General features: G+C 39.7%; 1 protein-coding gene across 1 annotated transcript in view; it reads left to right on the forward strand.

The window, feature by feature from the left end:
- The first annotated feature begins 871 nt into the window (after window positions 1–871).
- MPP7 (MAGUK p55 scaffold protein 7) overlaps window positions 872–19,858 on the forward strand; it is a 146,565-nt gene continuing 127,578 nt past the window's right edge. The window contains exons 1-2 of the mRNA XM_053990825.1: window positions 872–967; window positions 5,402–5,474. The gene's annotated coding sequence lies outside the window, so the exon portion shown is untranslated. The remainder of the gene's footprint in view (window positions 968–5,401; window positions 5,475–19,858) is intronic.

Raw genomic sequence — 19,858 nt, forward strand, 5'->3', positions numbered from 1 at the left:
AGAATGAAACAAAGCAGAAGTAAAACCCAGCAGGAGAAGTAAACCGAAGAATTATTTTCCCACCGTACCTTTTAAGGATATTTCCAACAAGCATTACAGGAACATCATCGCATTATCACAAAATGGTTGGATTGCAGTGAAATTATGTGGTTCACTGCTGGCATGTGCATTAAACAGAAGGCATGGAGCTGGCAAATGAATTAATTTGCTTTATCACTACTCCTTTCCGGGCTTGGACAAACAGCTGCTGAAGATCATTTTTGTTCCCCTGTGCACAGCCCTGACCAATGGTTTCCAACCTTCGCCTGCAAGGTCTGAGGGCTCTATGGCTAAAAAGGTCCAAACAAGATGCAAGTTCATATATCCAGCAAATAATTTTAACAAATTTTTAGAGAAGAAAATATGTGCTTGCAAAGGTGCTCTAACTCAAAGACTTGAAATACATTGGCATAATAAATAAAGAAAAATAAGAAGAAGCTTAACAGCACAAATGGTAACTCTGTGAAGAGCTTTGCATACGCTTTCGGACAGAACCGTAATGAATTTTTGGCAGCCCCGGCGGCGGACCCTAAGGGGTTCCCGCGGCCCGCGCTCGGCGCGCCCGTGACGGGGCTCGTCCCGGACGGGGCTCGTCCCTCCCGGACGGGGCTCCCGGCGCGGGACCCGCGGCCCAGCCCCGCCACAGGGCGTCCCGCGCCCCCCGCGGGCGGGCTCCCGCCTCCGCCGCGGGCCAATGGCGGCCCGGCCCCGCGCGGCCCCTCTCGCCGCCAGCCAATGGCGCGCGGGCCCTGAGAGCGGGCGGGCCGCGGGCGCGCGGCCGTTGGGCTCCTCGGGCCCCGCCCCGGTGGGCGGCGCTCGGCGCGCCCGGCTCGGCCCAGCGCGGCGGCGGCGGCGGCGATGCGGAGCCGGGGTGAGCGGAGCCGCGGGTAGACGGAGCTGAGCCGATCTCGCGCATCCGGCCCCGCAGGTACGAGCCGCAGCCCCACGGGGGGCCGCGAGCTGGCGAGGGTCGCGGCGGGGGGCTCCGAGGCGCTCGCGGCGCGCCGGAGGGATTTTCCGCGGGAGGGGTCGGCGGGCGAGAGAGGGGATGCGGCAGGTGCCGAGCTGCGGTCGCTCGGTCCCGGGGGCGCGGGGAGGCGCCGGTTCCGAGATGGCCGCCGCCGCCTCCCCGGGGAGCCCCCCCGGGAACCGCTCCCCTGCCCGCGGGGCTCCCTGGGGCGGGCGGCTCCGTGCGGCAGCGCTGGGTCCCCAAGACCCCCCCGTGGGCAGCGCCGGCCGTGCCGGAGCGGGCGGGGGAGCTCACGGTGGATCTAATCACGGCGAGTGCTCCGGCTTTTAAAACCTGCCGGGCTGCCGGGATTCGTTGCGCAGAGCTCCTTCTGGCAAGTAATGGATGCGACTGAGCCATTAAGGGACACCGGGCTGCGCAGCCGGGCTCTGGAGACCTATCAACTTCAATTTATGGGGTATCGGGAACAGGAGGCGTTTTTATGAATTGGCTGGTAATAACTTAATTCACCTGTGAGGCCAGCGCCTGTTAATGCCTACATTTAATCTGCGTGAAGCAATAAATAGCTATTAATTTGGCGTGTTGCGTGTGGAGAAGGTAGATGGTATTTGGAAAAAGAGCTGTGAAGAGCAGTAGGTGCCTTTGCATGCTACTTGTGTGCTTTCACTATTGAATTCCAAGCTTCTTTTTATTTTACCTGTGTTCGTAACAACGTGTCTTTCTGTGCTTCCAGACCTTCTTAATTGATTTGATTTCTTAAACAATCTGCCATATCTTTGCTTTTTCTTCCCTCTAAATAAACTGTAGAATAACTTCAGGGGCAATAGCTTTCAGTGATCATAGAATCGGCAAGGTTGGGAGAGACCTTTGAGATCAAGTCCAACCGTGAAACCCATCAACACTATCACTGTAACCCCTAAAGCACTGAACCATATCACCCAGCACCGGAATTCTTCCCTTTGAAGGAGACTAAACAGTCTGGACAGTGGTGATCAACATCATTAGACCTCATGGCTATCTTTGGTAGCTGAATTCAGAATTTGTTTTTATGGCTAGGTTTTTTGGATGAGATCTAGAGTTCTTATTTTAAGTTTACTTAGATCAAGACCCCCATTTGAATGAGACATGTTGTTTTGTGGTTGTTCATTTTAAAATACAGTAATTAGAATTTTGGTATGAAGTATTATCATCCATCAGGTCTCTTTTATGCATGGATGTTATATCTTGGTCATTTTTATAGAAATATCCTACTTAATTTACTGGTAGATTATTCACTTACTGAGAGTATTCTTTGTCCTTAATTGATGTGGATGATCAAATCTATAATCTCACTTAGAATTAATTAGGATTTTGCTAGGTCTCCCTATTTGGATTAAGATTTTTTGCATTCAGGGTGTGTGACTGCATGTAGCTTCTAAAAGCTGTCTAAAAGCCACAGTTAATTTAGGGTTTGTGATTTAATCATGCAGAGCTAGGAAATGAGTGAATGAGAGTCGTCAGTTTCAACTGTGCCTGTTTATTCATGTGTATGAGAAGGAGTAAAGCAGTAACCTAAATGCTGAGGACTTGACTTAAATTATTTCAGACATCGACTAGGTTTGGACTTTATTGTGAATGTGTTTATATTTACATGTGTACATTTAAAAGGAGATGGGAAATCCCAGAGCTGCAGATTGCTGTCAGTGGCAAAGAACATCAAGGAATGGTTGCTGTATGTTTACTCTGTTCTTGTTCTCTATGCACCCACTAGCAGTACTTATTAGAAACAGGATACTGTGTCAGATGGACCTTGAACCTGAGTTAGTATTGCGTTTTTGTGTTTGTAATAAAATGTTTTCTGTGTAGGAGCATGTGGTTAGGAAGCTAAATTTTAAATTAGGCACGTATCAGAGCTGTAAGTTTTTAAGAGTACAATGTAAAAGTCAGTACCAGGTACAGAAAAAGCAGGCTAAGGAATGTGCTATTACTTTGGAAGTTTATTTGCATTTTTGTTAACATCCCAACACCTGATAGGAAATGGTCACAAGTATGTTTTCTAAGTGGCAACTTCCAGTCCTTTCCTGAGTGCCTTGCAGAAGTACTGTGCTTCTCACGAAGATGATGTTAAATCTGCTGCAACTCCCATCTTATGATGTTGCAATGTTGCCTTTCACTGAAACTCCAGCCTTAGTTCTGCTTTCATGCACTGAAACTTGCATGCACTTTCATGCATGCCACACTTTCTGTGTGGCAGGCACCTGGGCCACCCATGAGACTTTAATTTAATTCTAGCATGTGGAAGGGAGCAGAATGGATCTATAAAAACTCATTCATTGATATCTTCCCTCCAAACTAGTTCTTCTTTTTAAGTTTTACTGTGGAACTTGCTATGATAATGAGTAGAAGCAGGAAAAAAATCCAGTCTTGCTGCTAGCAAAGTGTCTGTTAGTTGCCTTGTAGAGTATGTTTTGGAAAGTTGTTGCAGTGAGTTAAGCAAATTTGACCATCTAGAACTACATGAATTATGTGTAGGAGTGATGAAAGCTTCCCGCATAGCTGTGCTAATGCAGTTTAATCCCAGACTCTGGTGTATGTATTCTTCCTGACCTCATCTCCTGCTTGCTGCTGGTTTTTGTTTGTTAAAGAAAAGATGGAGTCTATTAAATTGTGTCCTCCTAATTTTATTCTTAGAAGTACAATAATAAAGCTGAATTTATTTATACCTGCTTTCAGTGGATTGTGGACATTTCTATCACAAGTGATATCATATACTTATCTAATACAGTACCTTGCCCTGTATTACAGAAATAGAGTGCAAACATTACTTAATACACTTCAAATAACTTATACTGCAGTATCCTTAAAAGCCCTTGACAGCCCAGACCACTAGCTCTGTCCCATGTCATGTTGGCCATGTGGCTGTTCTGAGAACAGCTATATGGTTTTGTATTTTACTGAATCGTTTTTGAGCATTACCATAAGGTGTTCAGTAAGCTTCTTTGACAAATGAGTTTTCAAAGACAGCAATAGATGATAGATATATTGACCTGCTCTTTATTTTAGCTGGCACTCCTGCATTTAGAGGAGACCCATCAGAAATAAAAAATAAGGCATGTTTGAATATGCACAAAACTTTGATGCTTTTGAATATCTGCTTTCATTATGCTTAACTACCAAAGAACACAACTTGAATTTTCCCCCCACCTTGGTAGGCTAACAGATTCCATTTGATAAGCAGTATCATTAAGCAGACTAGTCTTTGGGGACTCCAGATTTTGTCCTGAAAATGTTTCATCAAGCTACATTATGAATCATGGCTAGAATCAATCTTATCTCACAGTTGTAAGCGCTGAAGAAAATATGAGCTGCTAAAATAAAAGGGTTTTCAGTCTATTTAATCTCTTGGAATCACATCTTGCTACAGTGGCCAACATTTTTTTTTTTTTTTTTTTTTTTTTGGTCAGTGATGTAATAAGCCTACAGCAAAAAGCTCACGAAATGAACTCATTGTTTATATCCTCAATGACATCAGTATTTAAAGATAATAGTTGAATCAGTCCATAAACTGTATCTGCAAACTATATTAAAGAGGAGTTATATTATCTGTAATATAAATTGGAGATATGAACTGTATTGCAGTTTGCAGTGTGCAGAGGAGATGGTGACGTATGAACATGGAACGAATAGGCCTGCCTTGATCCTGTTTTGACTCTCAGGTGCTTGCCATACGTGCCCCAGGGCTGCCCCTATGTGTGTTCCGTGGTCTGCTGCTCTGATTCTGCAGTTTCTTGCCAAGGGGAGGTGAGGGGTGTTCTCAGTCTGTAGGAGCAGTAGGCAGTGCATAATGGACATTTGCTTGATGTTGGTGTGCGCAGCCAGTTAGCTTATTGCTAACTTTCAAAGCAGAGTAATTGGCTATCATGAAGCAAAGAAATGAGCATCTTTACTACAGGCAAGAAGTCACAAGTACTTAAGGGCTTTTTAATATGGACACATTCAGTGAAGTGGTAGAAGGCTTATACCAAAAATTTTGTATCAGAATTTGCATGTTGTTCATGTATAAAATGGGATTATATGTCTGAAGTCTTACAGATCTTTATATGTTAGATAAAGCTTACATGTACCCATTTAAAAATAATTATTTTGCTTAATTATAATGTTAAGACCAATTTATCTTGGACAAGTGTGGAGGCGGAATAAATATGCAATTTGAAATCCTCTCTCCCCCCAGCTAAAATAAGTCTTTGGACTTGTCTTGTTTCTGTAGGGTTTCACAGAGAATCAGATATTTGAAAGTTAACTACTTTAAATTTATTCTCCTAACAATTAGAAGGAAAAAAAAATGCAAATATGTAGTATTTCCAATACTGACTAGAATGTCATATTGCTATTACGCTTTCCCTTTTCTTTCAGATTCCATAGCCTCTCAGCTTGGCAATCTGAAAAATGATCTTATGCTGCTGTTGAAGTGAAAACAGTTATCCAGGTAGGACTCCCTTGTCATGACTCTTGGTTATTGTTTTCTGATACTGAATTAGGTAGGTGCTTGTTTTCTGCAGTCCTGAGTAATAAATAGATGCGTGTAGATCAGTATTAAAGACAAAGAATAATTTCATATCATGTTTAGTATTAATAAATAGAGTTGTGAAAGTGGTGTACCATTATGTGATATAAGTATTTTGTGTTGTCTAATTGTATACTGCTTTATTGTCTTGTAAAGACAGACTCTTTTTTGAGTCAAGAATGACTAAATTTTCTAATGTTACTTCATCATGTATGATAGGAGAAGTTTTGAAAAAATAGGGAAGTATTTCAAATACAGCCAACAGTTAGCGAAGACTGACTTCAAAACATGTTGCATTATAAATTGTGTAGCAAGTTTAGGCATAGAGCTACTAATTGTGTCTCAGAATTTGAGAACACACACATCCATGTATAAAAAGAGCATAGAAAACCTTTATTGCTTTCATAATGTATTGTTTGGTGGATTGAGCTTGGTTTAGCTAGTGAAGCTGTTCTGAGAGGAACAATGTAGTTTCAGATATGAAATGCAGAGCTGCTGTTTCATAGACAATATGCCATGAATGCTATCTAAAGAAACAGACTTGACATTGCTAATTATACATGAGAGTGAAGTATATTTATTTCACACATCGATGTGACCGAATCAAAAGCTTCAACTGACATATGGAGAGGGCTTTTTGTGGTTTTAGAAAACACCTTACAAGTTCAGCTGGTAAAAAGTTCTTATTTTTCACGGTCCAGGAAAGTTGGAAAACAAGAACTAAATCTGGTTTAATTCTGAATCTAAAGAAACAGTCCTGAATTTCTTCTGAGATTTGACGGATACAGTAATGAAGATTTTCAATGGCTTAACAGATACTGTGATAGACGATTTTAGTGAATAGCCGTTCATGAGCAGTTAATTATCTCATTGTAATCTGGGTCATTTGGGAAGCTGTGAACACAGTTAACTTCTGTGTTAGGATTGCATTGTAATTGAAATGTGCATGTGGAAGGGGGAACGCCAGAGCTGCATCATCTTGAAACTAGCAGGGCTGGAGAATGACCAAAACCAACCTCTCATTGAGCAGCTTGCTGCTTAGTTAAGGTGAATGAAGGCTAAAACTTAACGAAGGTGTGAAATCGCTACTCTAAATCATATCTGAAAATCCTTGCTCCTCCCTTAATGCTTTTCCTCCTAGCAGCCCAAGGCGGTTAGTGTTGCTCCCACTAGGACAAGCAGCAGCCCTTTGTTAGCTGTCTTGCTTGGGGCACGCCCTGTCCTCATACTGCTGCTGCTCTCTTGCCATCTGGGAATCCCAGAGACCCTGAAAGGATCCTTTTGCTGCCTAGTCTCCAGGGTTAACTGATTCAGTAAATCTGTGTTACCTCCAGTATACATCGAGCTAACCAGTAACCTCTAATTTCCTGTGAGGATGGGAACATCCAGTACCACAGCTTGTAGGCTTCTTATTCAAAGATTGGTTACTTCTCCAAGGATCCAAATCTGTGACTTTAAAACATCAAAATTATATGTACTAGAAACTTCGTCTTGTATTGAAATGACACTACAAGTACTACAGCCCAACAAGTCTGAAAGGGCTTGAGCTGCAGTGCGTGACTCTCTGCTTCGAAAGCTTGTTGAGTGTTTGAAATGTGATACAGACAGTGACTTGGACCACCTTCTAGCTGCCTCCACCAGTCTGAGCAAGGGTATCAAAATGGCAAGCAAACCTCAGAGGATAAAACTGTGAATGGCATGCTTTGAGCCAAGTGCTGAAGGGTGCCTTCGGTCCCTCATCTGACTGCTGTGAGAGTCATGTGTCTGCGTCGTGGGACCTGGCGAGACACCGTGGGTGCTTCCCAGGGAAGACTGGCTGCCTTCAAGAAATCTTGATGGTTAAAATGGAGAGCAAAAATCATATGCAGCAGCTGAGTACTGAGGCAAGACAGAGATCAATTGTCCAGCAAGCACATTTTTGTATTGAGTGTAGAAAAGACAGATGTTTTCCTTTGTTTAGATCCATGGCTGCAACTTGCAAATGTAGATGGTTGAATGCTGTTGTAGTCTCCATCTGTTTAGATATGCTGGAAGATGCTGATTCTAGTGGATGGTGGGCATGCTGTCAGCCAGGCTGAGGGAGAAACTGTCACTGGAAATAGCAGCTTTCTGGACTGCAGCAGGAGGGGAAAATACCTTCCTGAGCAGTTAGATGTGCAGAGTTCTGCTGTGAGTGCCACAAAGGGAAGGATTCACAAGGCAGTTACTGGAGGAGGGAAGTTAAAAGGGACAAGTTACAAGTGATTTACTGGGAGTCAAATGACCAGATTGACAGCTGTAAAAAAGCTGAAAATTCAATTGTGCCAGCTGTGAAGACTTTTGCTTCCCAGAAGCTATGGAAACTTTTCTAACACTATGTGCTGTATTAAACGTTATCGTAACTCCCAATTTCATGACATAGGCATTTATTACTTAATGAAGATTCCTTCTTATTAGGGCTTTTTATTAAACTTGGTCACATTGATACATTAAGACTATTAAATACCTTCCTTTACAAAGGAAAAAAAGCTTGGGATGGGAACAGAAGGGTGTTAGAAACCAATACAGAAATTTGTGTTAAAAGAAGACTCTTCAGCTGACATGGCTGTGGAAGAAGATGTTAAATATTTTAGGTACAGAAAGATACTCTAGCAGAGCTGTAAAACATACTTTTTTTTGTAGATTCCTGATTTAAAGAGTCATGTGCAGGCATTAATATGACAAATATTTGGATTTTGAGGAAAAAACAAGCCCACACATTTCACACAGCACAGGAGTCTTAGGTAATACCTGTTAGGAAAGGTTTGCAAACTGAGTAACCTTTTCTCACAATAGAAGCTGCTGATCTGCTAATTATATTTAATAAGTCATAGAATACCAAGGGAACATAAGAAATTTTGCCAAATGCTCTTTTTCTTTTAATATTTAGAGAAGAGTTGTCTGGGGTGTGTGTGTGACCCAAATCAGTTCTGGTTGGTTATTATCACCTTAACTGAGTGTAAAAAAGTACAGAGAAACATAACCAACATGCCATATGAAGATGGGTCACCTCAACCCAGTAACTATCTCCAGTGGTTCACTTCTGCATCAGCAAACCAATGGTGGTGTTAGCTTTTTGTTATGGTCTGAAACTAAAGCATCCTGTAGGAAGATAGATTTAGGTAAACACTCTGTTTAACTCCTCTGTGAATAGAATCAGACAGCAATTATAACACAATGTTTAATTCTGTAGCTTTGTTGTGTAGGTGGATGTTTAATCAGTGATGGCTGTTGAGTAAATGTCATTTTGTTAGTGTTGAATTTGTATTTTACTCCTCAGACTTTCAGCTTTACCCCACTACTTAATGAATTACAGATAGCTGTTTTGACTTCCTATGGGTGATAGCAATTACACTTGGAAGAAGACAAAGAGGTATTCTGGTTTCTTTTTCCAAGGATTGAGCTTACCATTTTAAGTGCTACTAACTTACATCAGGGAATTGAATGTCCTACCTTATTAAATCAGTTACTCTGTCTTCTCTAAAGCTTTCATTTAGCTTTGATACAGCATTAATATTTAAAATGCATGTGTCAGTTCAATAGATACATGCATTACTTATCAAAACACTGCAGCTTATTAAAACAAACCTGCTGTCATCACAGGTGAAGGTTTACAGTGACATGTAGTGCCAAGAGGTGTGTTGTACATTTTCACAAGCTGTTCAATTGGGATGGTGGGTACTTCAGGAAGGAAAAACAAAAGTTGTGGATGCCTCATCCCTGGCAGTGTTCAAGGCTGGGTCAGATGAGGTCTTAAATACCTCATCTACTGGGGGGTATCCCTGCTCACAGCAGTGGAATAGGAACTAGGTGATCTCTTAGGTCCCTTCCAACCCAAACCATTCTATGATTCTATGAAAAAATCACATTGGTAATATGAATGGAGCATCTCCAGATTGCTCACAAGAAAACATGCATGCACATTAATATGGTCTAACATTAACAGACCATAGTAACAGGGAAGTATTAAGTAATTGGACCTTCTGTGTCTGTTCAGTGTGTTTCTGTGAACTGTTTCTATTGTGTCAGATCAGCTGTATTTTAATTGAGATTTCTTACTTTTGCCCACATTGTAAAGATATAAGTAATAAGTTGCCCTCAGTTGTCTAAAATCAAATCTCATCTTATGTGTGATACTTATGGCTAGACATTTGTTTAGCTGCTAATTTGCAGCTCATAAGGTCACTCAGCAGTGGGATAAAAATAAGTGTGTCTTTCTTCCAGTGCCTGCACAGGCATGGTTGGAGTTGCTGCTGTCTGCCTGCAGGATTCCAGCATGCTTCTGTTGCTCCTGGCTCCCAGGTTACAAGGACAGTGTCCTCACTACAGAGGCCAGACATCTTCATCCCTGTCCTAGCACTGGGGTGCTTCTCATTCACTGGCAGGTCAAATTCAAATGATTTCCCTTACTTTTAGGTGTGCATGTGAGAGGACAGTGAGCAAAGGGCTAAACCTTCCCTCTGTGCCCTCCAGTTACTGTGGGCCTTACAAGCCATGTGCTGGCCATCACACACAAATGAAAAGCATATTGTCATCTTCTTCCTCTATCAACAGGGCTAGGTTTTGATTCTGCTTTAACAACTGTTACTGTCTCTCTACTGTTGTTCCTTATATCATCTCCTGAATAGTAGAAATTAAGAGAATATTTATCTTCTTCTGTATATATTTTGCTGCCTTTAGAAAGAAATATATCTCTCTGTAGCTCTTGGAACATTTTTTAGAGACATTAAATAATATATTGTTCTGAATTAGTAAGTAATAATATGACCTTTTCTTCTTGAAAACTCATTCTTGAGTAGTATGCCAAGATGTTATCTCCCCACTTGAATGCTTGACTAGAGATAGGAGATTTGATATGGGTGTGTGTGACAGCCTGCCTTCCCAGTGGAGACGAACATGCCACAGCCTGACCGAAAGCCTAATGTCTAATTGCCTTGTGCTAAATCTTGTGATGTTTTTTACTATGCTATTATAGGAAAGATAATTCAAAATACAGGGTTTACATGTTGCAGATCGACTCACAAATCTAGAAACTAGAAGTTACAAACAAATAGGAAACTACATATTTTCTCTTCTTTGTAGTTAGGTAATCTTTTTTTCAGGGGGGGTTGGATGTTTCTGTGCATAAACTCTTCCTCATATGCATGTCTACTGTACAAAAAAATCTTTCATGATGTATGTGTTAAAGTACAAGACAGTCCTCACTCCAAGAATACTGAATGTGGTGTGCATCTGCAGCTGTTACCAAGGGAGACATCTGACCTTGAGTTTCAGATGATTGTTGCATCAAACCTCTCTCACTAATGAGTCTTCCCCACCTTCCTCGTCAGTGAAACCTTTCTCAGGCCACACAAGAAAGCAGAAAGAGTGATGAGGTGCAGATAGGAAAATGTCAGATACTTGCCATCCTTTTAATAGAATCAGCGCATTTCAGGATAATTTTTTTCTGAACTTAGTCTAGAAGGGAACAGAGAAATAGTCCTGGAAATAGTAAAGCTAAAGGAAAAGCTCAGCTAATCCACTAGATCATACAGCAATCTTGTAACAAAAGATGGATGGTAAAAACTTTAAATAGAAGCCTATTTCTAAAGGGTCAAGGGATGAGCTATTCAGATCACCAGGTATGGAACTGGCTTCAGCCCTGACATGAATTAATGTAATGGTACCACAGCCTAGGTCAGTAGTTCCCAATCAGTAAGTTGCATTGTCATGGGACACAGTGTTTGTTCCCTGTTTCCTTTTCTTTGTTAGACAATGCTGAAGAGAGAACAAACAGTATTGTCAGGCTGGCTTGGACTTCTCCTTGTAGTAGTTCTTTAAGTGATGCTGAGATGTTTCCTCCATGTAGCTAAACTGGGCTGTGCTCTGGTAGTCAACGGGAGGCAGATTTCTTTCTTTGTTGCTGATGCCTTATCAGAGAGTTCCTGATCTGACCTATTTTCATGAGAGTCTTTGGCTTATGACTTGGCATGGGATTTAACCAGCTCCCAGAATTACCTATGTAGTTTTACAAACTCAAAATTAAATAGAAATGAAGAAAGAAGAACCTTGCCAATAAAAACTGCAAGTTTTTGTGGCTATCTGAAGCCTAGCATAAACAACTATTCCTGAGATCCCTTAGTCATATTTCCACGACAGTATTTCAGAAAGTGTTGTTTCAAAATAATATACTAAAAAATGGTTGTGCTACTTGGGACACAGCATCGCTTTACTGTCATTGCAGTGGCATAGCAAAATAATTCAGGCTGCCTGTAAACTGACCAAGGGTGAGTATAGGAGAGTAATCAGAATATCTGAGAGGGAATTCTGTAAATTGTTTGTGGGTGCACTTTGGAAGAAGCAGAAGACACAAAGCAAGTGTATTTTGAGATGAGTGCAGTTCTTAGCATCTGCATATTTTCTGAGTGTTCTAAGTTAGTTTTGTATAGACAGCTTTTCCTTTTGTGTGCTTACAGTTTCCTTTTTTAATGCTTATCATAAGGGAAAGACCTTTTGTGATGCAAAATATACTTGGTAACTTTATTCCACTTCAAGGGAAGCTGCGGCAAAAATGAATTATACTTCAAGCAATTTGTGTACTTGCAATTTTGTAATATTTAGAGGAATGAAAACCAGCTCAAGTCGATTTCATTCTCCAGTTTATATACTTATGTATCAGACTGCTGAATGTCAAAATTTGTCAGAGGCCATCTATATGATATTGTTACAGTTTTGTATTTTGCTATCTAACACTATGGCAAAATAATCAAAACTATCTACAAACAGTTAACTGAAATTTATTGTAGCATCCCTTTCTATATGTGATGGAGAGAAATGCAGCTAAAGTTGAGATGAGTATTCCCACTTTGTGGTACAAGGGAGATCAGGTGGTGGATTATGAGGAGGCTGTATAGAGGCCCAAGAAGCAGAAATCTCTTTGGTACTTCCAGATGAAAAATTATCAAAGACTTGATGTGGAGTTGCAGTGAAGATGTGAAAGTGGTCATTTGAGCTTGGCATCTGCTGCTAAAGACCAGCTTGCTGAGGTAGGTAGGGTAGGTCACGTAAAATGTGTCTGTCTGTTTATTCTCAACAGGGCTAACAGGAGGTCTGTCTTTTGTGGTATCTTGCAGCACACCTTTTTTCAGACCTGTCTGAATTATGCAGTCATATGTCTAGAATAAACTATGAATCAGATCCGTAGGCTCTCATGGTGTAAAAGAGTGTATGCTGTTTGGATTACAGGGTTAAAAAGCACTGGTATTCTGTTACAAGCAGATGAACTAAAATGGTAGGAAAATGTTGTGATGTGATACAAACAAACTGAAAATGGACTGTAACGCTGTCTTGCAGCTACCATGCTCTGTGCTTCACTAAGAGAATAAAGTTAAGTAAAATACAGATTGAGATTAATTTACAGAAACTGTATGGCTCAGACACAAGTTTTATTATTTTTCTGAAAAACTTTCCATGGGTTTAACCACAACAGTTTTGCAAGGAATAGGGATATATCTCTGGATGTAAAGCAAGCTGAAAGGCTGGTATGCTTGAAACACTATCTGCTCTTTTAATTTATAAAGGTTAGTCTAATAGAATGTGTTATTTCTGCGGCTGTTCATGTCTAACCAATTGTCTTACACTTCCATGATTGCTGTAGTTTTTTGTTTAATGACATGAGAGCAAAAGTGGTGATTTGAACCTTGCAACTGCAAAGCCGTTTCTGGCTCCTCCTGCCTGAGATGAAGATAGTAAGGGGTTGTAGCAAATAAAGGGACCACTGAGCATACTAGATGTCATATTGTTTGGGGTAAGATGATCTGCTGTGTGTGTGCAGAATGCTCGGGTGCAGATCATAGGAGTGCCTGGTTGCATAGAGACAAACAACCTTAGCTCTTTCAGATTTGTGAGTACTGCATGAGAGGTGTGCTTTCTGCAGAGGCAGCAGGAAATTATGAGAAGTGAGGTTATGGGTCTAAGACATTTATTAAAAGATACTCTGTGAAGTTTATTCTTGGCAAAGTTTGTCCTGCTGTGGTGTTAATATCTGGTTTTGCTTTCTGTGGTGTAATTATTCTGGGGTATTGCCTGACACATGGTTATATCTTAGGCTTGTATCAGAATGATGTTATTTGCTTGACAGGTATTGTTCTCTTAGGAACGTGGGACAGGAAGGGACCTGCCTATTCATCAAGTTTATTTTCATGCTCTTGTAGGCTTTATAGACATAGCCATATGGAGGGCTGTCTTAAAAGCAGCTGAGCTTTTTCCCCTCACTATTTTAATTAGAAGCCTCTTCCAGCGCTAAATTCCTCAACATGATGAAAGCTGCTTAGAGTGTTCAACTTAAATTTATTCATCATCAGTTGGTAACAATCTTGTGCCAAGATTGTCCTTTTTATTTTAAACAGATTTTTCTTACTGTTTTATAATGATATAATTATGGTTTTATACACAACCATGGCTTTTCTGCTCAGCTTTATTTTTGTTAGGCTAAGGCCAAGTCCTTGCAGCCTCCCTCAGTTCTGTTGAAACTAGAGCAAAATGAAGAAATGGGTAGTTGGAGACTTTTCAGCTTTCACGTAGCAGGTTTTTCCAGTTCTCTCTCTGAGAAGGGTGTGTCTTATTCTTTGTACTATTGTTGATAAAATAAGTGAATAGTAGCTTCCTTGTTATTGCAGTGCACCAACAGAAACACAGATAGAAAATTTTGTATTTTAAACTCTCTGAAAATTGTCTTCGAGTAGCAAGATTGTTCAAACAGTAGGGACTTGTGGTATATCCTCCGATTTAGGAATACAGACAATCTTATCAAAGTGGTGTTGAAAGGCAGGCAGATGTTTGATTGCTTCAAGTGCGTGAGTTCCATTTTCTGTTTTTTGTGTTTTTCCTTAGGCTGTTAAATGTTCAGATCACTATTCTGTGTGCAAATTCTTTGTGCATTTTTAATGACTTACTGCTAAAATATGTGATCAAAGATAAAGCAGACCTACGACAAAGGAATCAAAAACTGGAATTATGTTTAAATATTTTTCTGACCTATATTTATAGACATTTGCTACTTGTAAGGCTCTCAGTCAATCAGTGTTCTCTCCAGACAATTATATTCGAAAGATATTAATGGAAGGTGTAAAAGGCAGATACACTTTTCAAAATTTAGTGACAAAATTTTAAGAAAAAAAATTTTAAAAAGCTTCAGTAGGAAGACCTGACCTAATTTCTTCCCATTTAAAATCCTAAAGGGTGTTGTGTTGGAAAAAATAAAGCAAATACTGTTTAAAATGCAGTGGAAGATTTTATGTCCCAGGTTTTGACAAAGAACATAAGCTTTGTAATGTTCAATACTGCAGCTCATAACATTCAGGCTCCTGGCTAAGAAAGTATGGAGGCAGGTATCTAAGGACCATATGATGATGAGATTCTGATTTCCTGATTAGAGTTTGAAATCTGTAATGTGGAGCACTGGTACAATGTAACTAGTTGGTAGGAAACCAGGGTATACCTTAGACATTCATATGACCCTTATGTTTATCAGAAAATCAATCCCATATTCCTGTCTGCAGTTTTCTCTTAGGAAGATGCTTTTGGTACCTATCTTATATGTAGTAGACTAGCAGTTAATTAGCTGATGAGTCCAAGAAATAGGAGGCCTTGTTCATGGATCCTTCTCAACCTGGGGGATTTCAAGTCCACTTTTTTCTCTTCCCAGAGTGCTGTAAGCCAGTGGTTCATGCCTAGGTAGGGGATCTCATCACCAGGCTGCAGATTCACACTTCTTGCCCACTGTCTGGAATCCATCAACGTGTAAATCTGACTGCATTGTAGAATCATGGGATGGTTAAACTTGGAAAAGACCTCTGTGATCATCGAGTGCAGCCATTAACCAGCACCACCGTGCTCACCCTAGGACAGTGTCCCCACGTGCCATGGTCACCTTCCTTTCAGGGAGGACATGGCAGTCCTGTGCAAAGTATCCTGCAGGCTGATGTGTCAAGTGTTCTCTTGAAACATGGATTCAATTCTTCTTGCTTTTCCAGGAAAGAAAATTCTGCAACTGGAGAGCAGGAGAATTAACATCTAATCAATCTGGTTTTATTCTAATTTAATATTTTTAGCAGTTGTTTGAGTACTGTTTTCTACTTAATGCTTGACCGGAAAACTTTTTAGCAACTTGAGATACCATAATAAGGAAAAATTGAATAGTAATGGCCATCATTGATCATATCCCTTCTGGGCATGAAAGTTGAGTTGTTTCAATTCAGGTTTGTTTTTTTTTTTTTTTTTTTTGTTTTTTTTTTTTGTTTTTTTTTTTTTGTTTTGTTTTGTTTTTTTGTTTGTTTGTTTTGGGTTTTTTGTTTTGTTTTGTTTTCTTCTGTTACCCTTAAAAAAAAAAACAGCCCCCTCATATATGTTATCTTTTTTTTCAAAGACAGATATTTTGGTTTTGAACCCTGATACAGGAAAACAAACAGGAATTTATAGCTGTTATGGTTTAAAATAAATAAAATATACTTTCTATATTTGCAGGCTATACTGGAAAACCCAGCTGTGAATTTACTTGCAAAGTTAAATAATTTCTTTTTTTGTTTCTAAGTGGTGACATAACACATCTGCAAAAAAAATTTCCTACTCTGCTCAGGTAAAGAAGGCAAGATTACAATGAATGGGAGACCTTAGAAGAGGGTAACCTAGCTGTGAAACTTCAAAATAATTCAAAATTTTTTCTCTGCATTTTTCTATGTTGTTTTGGTTCCCTATATGATAACCCTCAAAGGTTAGGCTTCTACCTGGGCAAAGCTGCAATAGAATGAAATTTAGACAACTTTGGCTCTTAAGGATTTGCTTAGCTTGGAAGTGAAAAAAGAATGGGAAGAACTTTCTTCAATGAAAAAAATGAAAATAATCGTGCTAACTGCTGGTTTTTAGCTCCAACCTGCTAAATCTTTTGTGTTTCTCAGTGTGAGACAATGGTTTCCTTCATGCATGAGCAACTTACTTAAAAATACAATTCCTGGGTGCTATGAAGCAGAATTCATTAAAAAACATGCTGAACACTGGTATGATTGCACACTTCTGGGGTTGGCTGTAAGGCAGAAGGAAACGATGTGTGCCCAGACAGCCATTGTGGGATTGGTTTTTGTCCTGTATTCTGCGGAATATGAAGAAAGAGCAGTCCGTGCATCTGATCTGCAAGACATCTTGCCTTAAAGTGGTTTAGTTTTCATAGCTGGCACAGTCCACAGCAAGGAGCACATGTGCAGTGTCTGAGATACTTCAACACGGCAGCTTCTGCCAAATTTCACTCATGTTTCCAAATGTAATATTATGCTTCTGTCCTATCCTTCTCTGGCACTGAATTAAAACAGCACCTGTTAATATTAAGAATAAATGAAGTTACTGTAATGTTGAGGATAAAGAGGTTTTGGTGAAAGAAAATTGGATATGCGATTTAGATTTCCTGTCCTATTAAATTTTTCAAGTGGTGGTATTCTACTTCAGTTTTATTTAGAAGTCAGAAAGCAGTATTACAATGTTAGCACACACCTTTGTATTTAAATCTTCTTTCATGAGCTGGTATTTGCTGATATTCAGTGCAAATGCTTTTAAGGAATAATGTGAAACACTCTGGAACATCATTTTTGTTTTTGAGATAAGTGGCTTTTTTTCAGAAGCTTGTTATTCCTCTGCATGTTGTCTGATTCTCATTTGCATTTAAATCAGCTTTAGCAGAGTTGTGTAGCTTATTGGCGTTCCTCTTCAGTCTGACAGCTGAAGAATAGCAGATGTAAGTATGAACATTAGGCTAAGGCTTGCATTGTGCAGCCAACAATCATTTGTTCTGGCACTCTGGAGTAGAAACTTAAAACACATTTCTTTCTGCTTCAACCAGTGAACATTGCTGAGTTTTCTGGGTTCAGTTCTGCTCTTTGGTAGCACTGAAATTGCTAAAAGCAGTGAGCACCTGCACTGTGGATGTTACTGCTATGGATAAAGAAGGATAAGGCTATTGATGCACAGTTGTTTTTCTAATGCCACAGCTGTCTTTCAGGATACTGTCTCAAAATAATGTGTTTTCTTTTAAGACTGGAGAATATATTGCAAAAAAAGATCTGTTCTGGACTCTATAACTGAATTTCTCTTAAGAGTGGTAGATAAAGGATCATGATAATCTAAGCACTGTTCTGTTTCTAGTGGGAAGAAAGAAGTGGGGGCAAGAAGATGATACTACCTTTATTAAGATATCAGCAAGGAGATGACTGGGAAGAGAATCCTCTCTATTGCTGCTCAGAATGAATGTTGTGTGGCTCCTTGGATGGGAAAGCAGGAGTAGCTGACTGTCAAGGACCAAGAGTTCCAACGGGATCTTAAAGAAGTTGCGCAATGTCTACCTTGCACTGAGAAATGTGATTAACATGATAGATTCTCCAAAAGACTAATTGTGGAGGAAGTTGTCTGGGGAGAGCTGGTGGTGTTCCTTGATATGACAGTTCAATACTTTCATCTCCTAATATCCATAATGAAAAGCACTGAAAAAAGAAACTATCAGAAAAGAAGCAGGAGAACTAGTGATTTTAGTTGAAGAAAATTGTTTTAGAAGTTCTCGTGAATGTGCATTGCTTTCAATGGAATTAATGGAGTAGGAAAAAACCTGCCTTCCAGATTTTATGTGATGATAGAAGTACCTTTTTTGTCTTCTTGGGAAACCAGGCTTACTTCAGTTCGATATACTTGTGCCTGGGTGTGTCTTGTTCAAATGTCAGTCCTAACTTAGAAGCTACAGAGGCATCCGCCTCAATAAATCATTACTTGAAGGCAACATGCGCTTTTTTTTTTAAATTGAAGTAGATATTTTTGAGCAGTTCTATTTTAATATTATCTTAATGGAAAGGCTTCCTCTTCCTATTTTTTCAGTTGCTCACTCACTGGTGACAATAGGAGATGAAAGCATTGCATTAATTGATCTGTTGGGGTACAGAAAAAATAAGGTAATGAATTGTAGTTTGTTTAGAGGGAAGTAAGACCCCTTGTTTTTTATTTACTATGTTGTTAAGCTCAATAAAAAGCTAAAAAGCAGTAATAATAATTATTACATTTTTATGCACAAACCTAGGTTTAGTTTAGAAAGGCTAAATTATTTGTCTGTTGTTTTTCTGGATCATCACTAGCAGTTTCACCTTTTTGTGCATTTGGGATGCAGATTGCACAATCATTTGTTCAAGACTGGATTTGATACATTGCCACTTTAATTATTCTGACAGTGTCACTAGTTAAAATGGCAATTGCATCAATTACAAAAATGTAAAGTAAATTTTTCATTGTTTTCAATATCTGAATATATACTGTGAAATTTTTTTAAATAGTGTTAAAATTGCACTGGAAAGTATTTTTAGTATTTCTGGTTTTCAAGTAAATTATTGGAAACACTTAACTTGTAATTTTAAAAAGCTTGCTTTCTTGAATAATCCTATTCATAACATAATGCCATTACCATTTCTAAAATTCCTTTTATGTCTTTTCATGATTTTCTGTGAATGATACCATTGTTCTGTCACTCACTTGAGCTCATAAACAGGAAAATATTTTACAAATTCAGCATTATGTCAAGGCTATATTTAAGTCTTAGTCATTTCAAATCCTGTAGTACTATCTTTAGGATATATTCTTTCTTATGGAGTAATACGGCATAATCTCTTTTGTCAATTGCTGCAATGTATTCTCTGTTCTTGTAATACACGGGATCTGGTCGTGCTTCTCTCTGAAACAGAATTCTGCTGCAAAGAATTTCCAAGAGTGTTGATTGTATCATGTAGTTCTTTTTTTATTCTGCAGAATCCCTCTTTCTAGGTGAGTTCTGTACAGGGTACCAGACCTCCCTTCAAGTCCTTCCCTTGTCTGCTCCTGTCCTGCCTGTCATTAAGTCACCAGTAATCTTTTGATATGTAGGGGTCTACCTCCAGTCAGCCCTTAGTGACTGCCTCCAAATCTTCCTGAGAACTTCTTGAAGCTTTTTCTCACAGAGTAGCCTAAACCAGAAGGCAGCTTGACTCCAGCTTAGTGGTGAATTGTCTTCTGCAGTGGGGTGCTGAGGGGAGATCTCTGCATCTGGTGTGTGCAGCAGTCCCTCAGTCGGGGCACGGAGCTGGCTGGTTGTGTTCTGACTGCGCAGAGCATGCAGGTGCTTTGGATTCCAAGTAACCCTGCACTGTAACTTGCAGACATACCTCAGTTTCATAGCTGCCCTTAAAACTTTTAGCTTTTTACAGGGTGGTGTGTAATTTGTTAGCTTTGAATTAGATCTTAATCACAAGTAA

Source organism: Vidua macroura, chromosome 1 (assembly GCF_024509145.1).
Source record: "Vidua macroura isolate BioBank_ID:100142 chromosome 1, ASM2450914v1, whole genome shotgun sequence".
NCBI classification, from domain to species: Eukaryota; Metazoa; Chordata; class Aves; order Passeriformes; family Viduidae; genus Vidua; species Vidua macroura.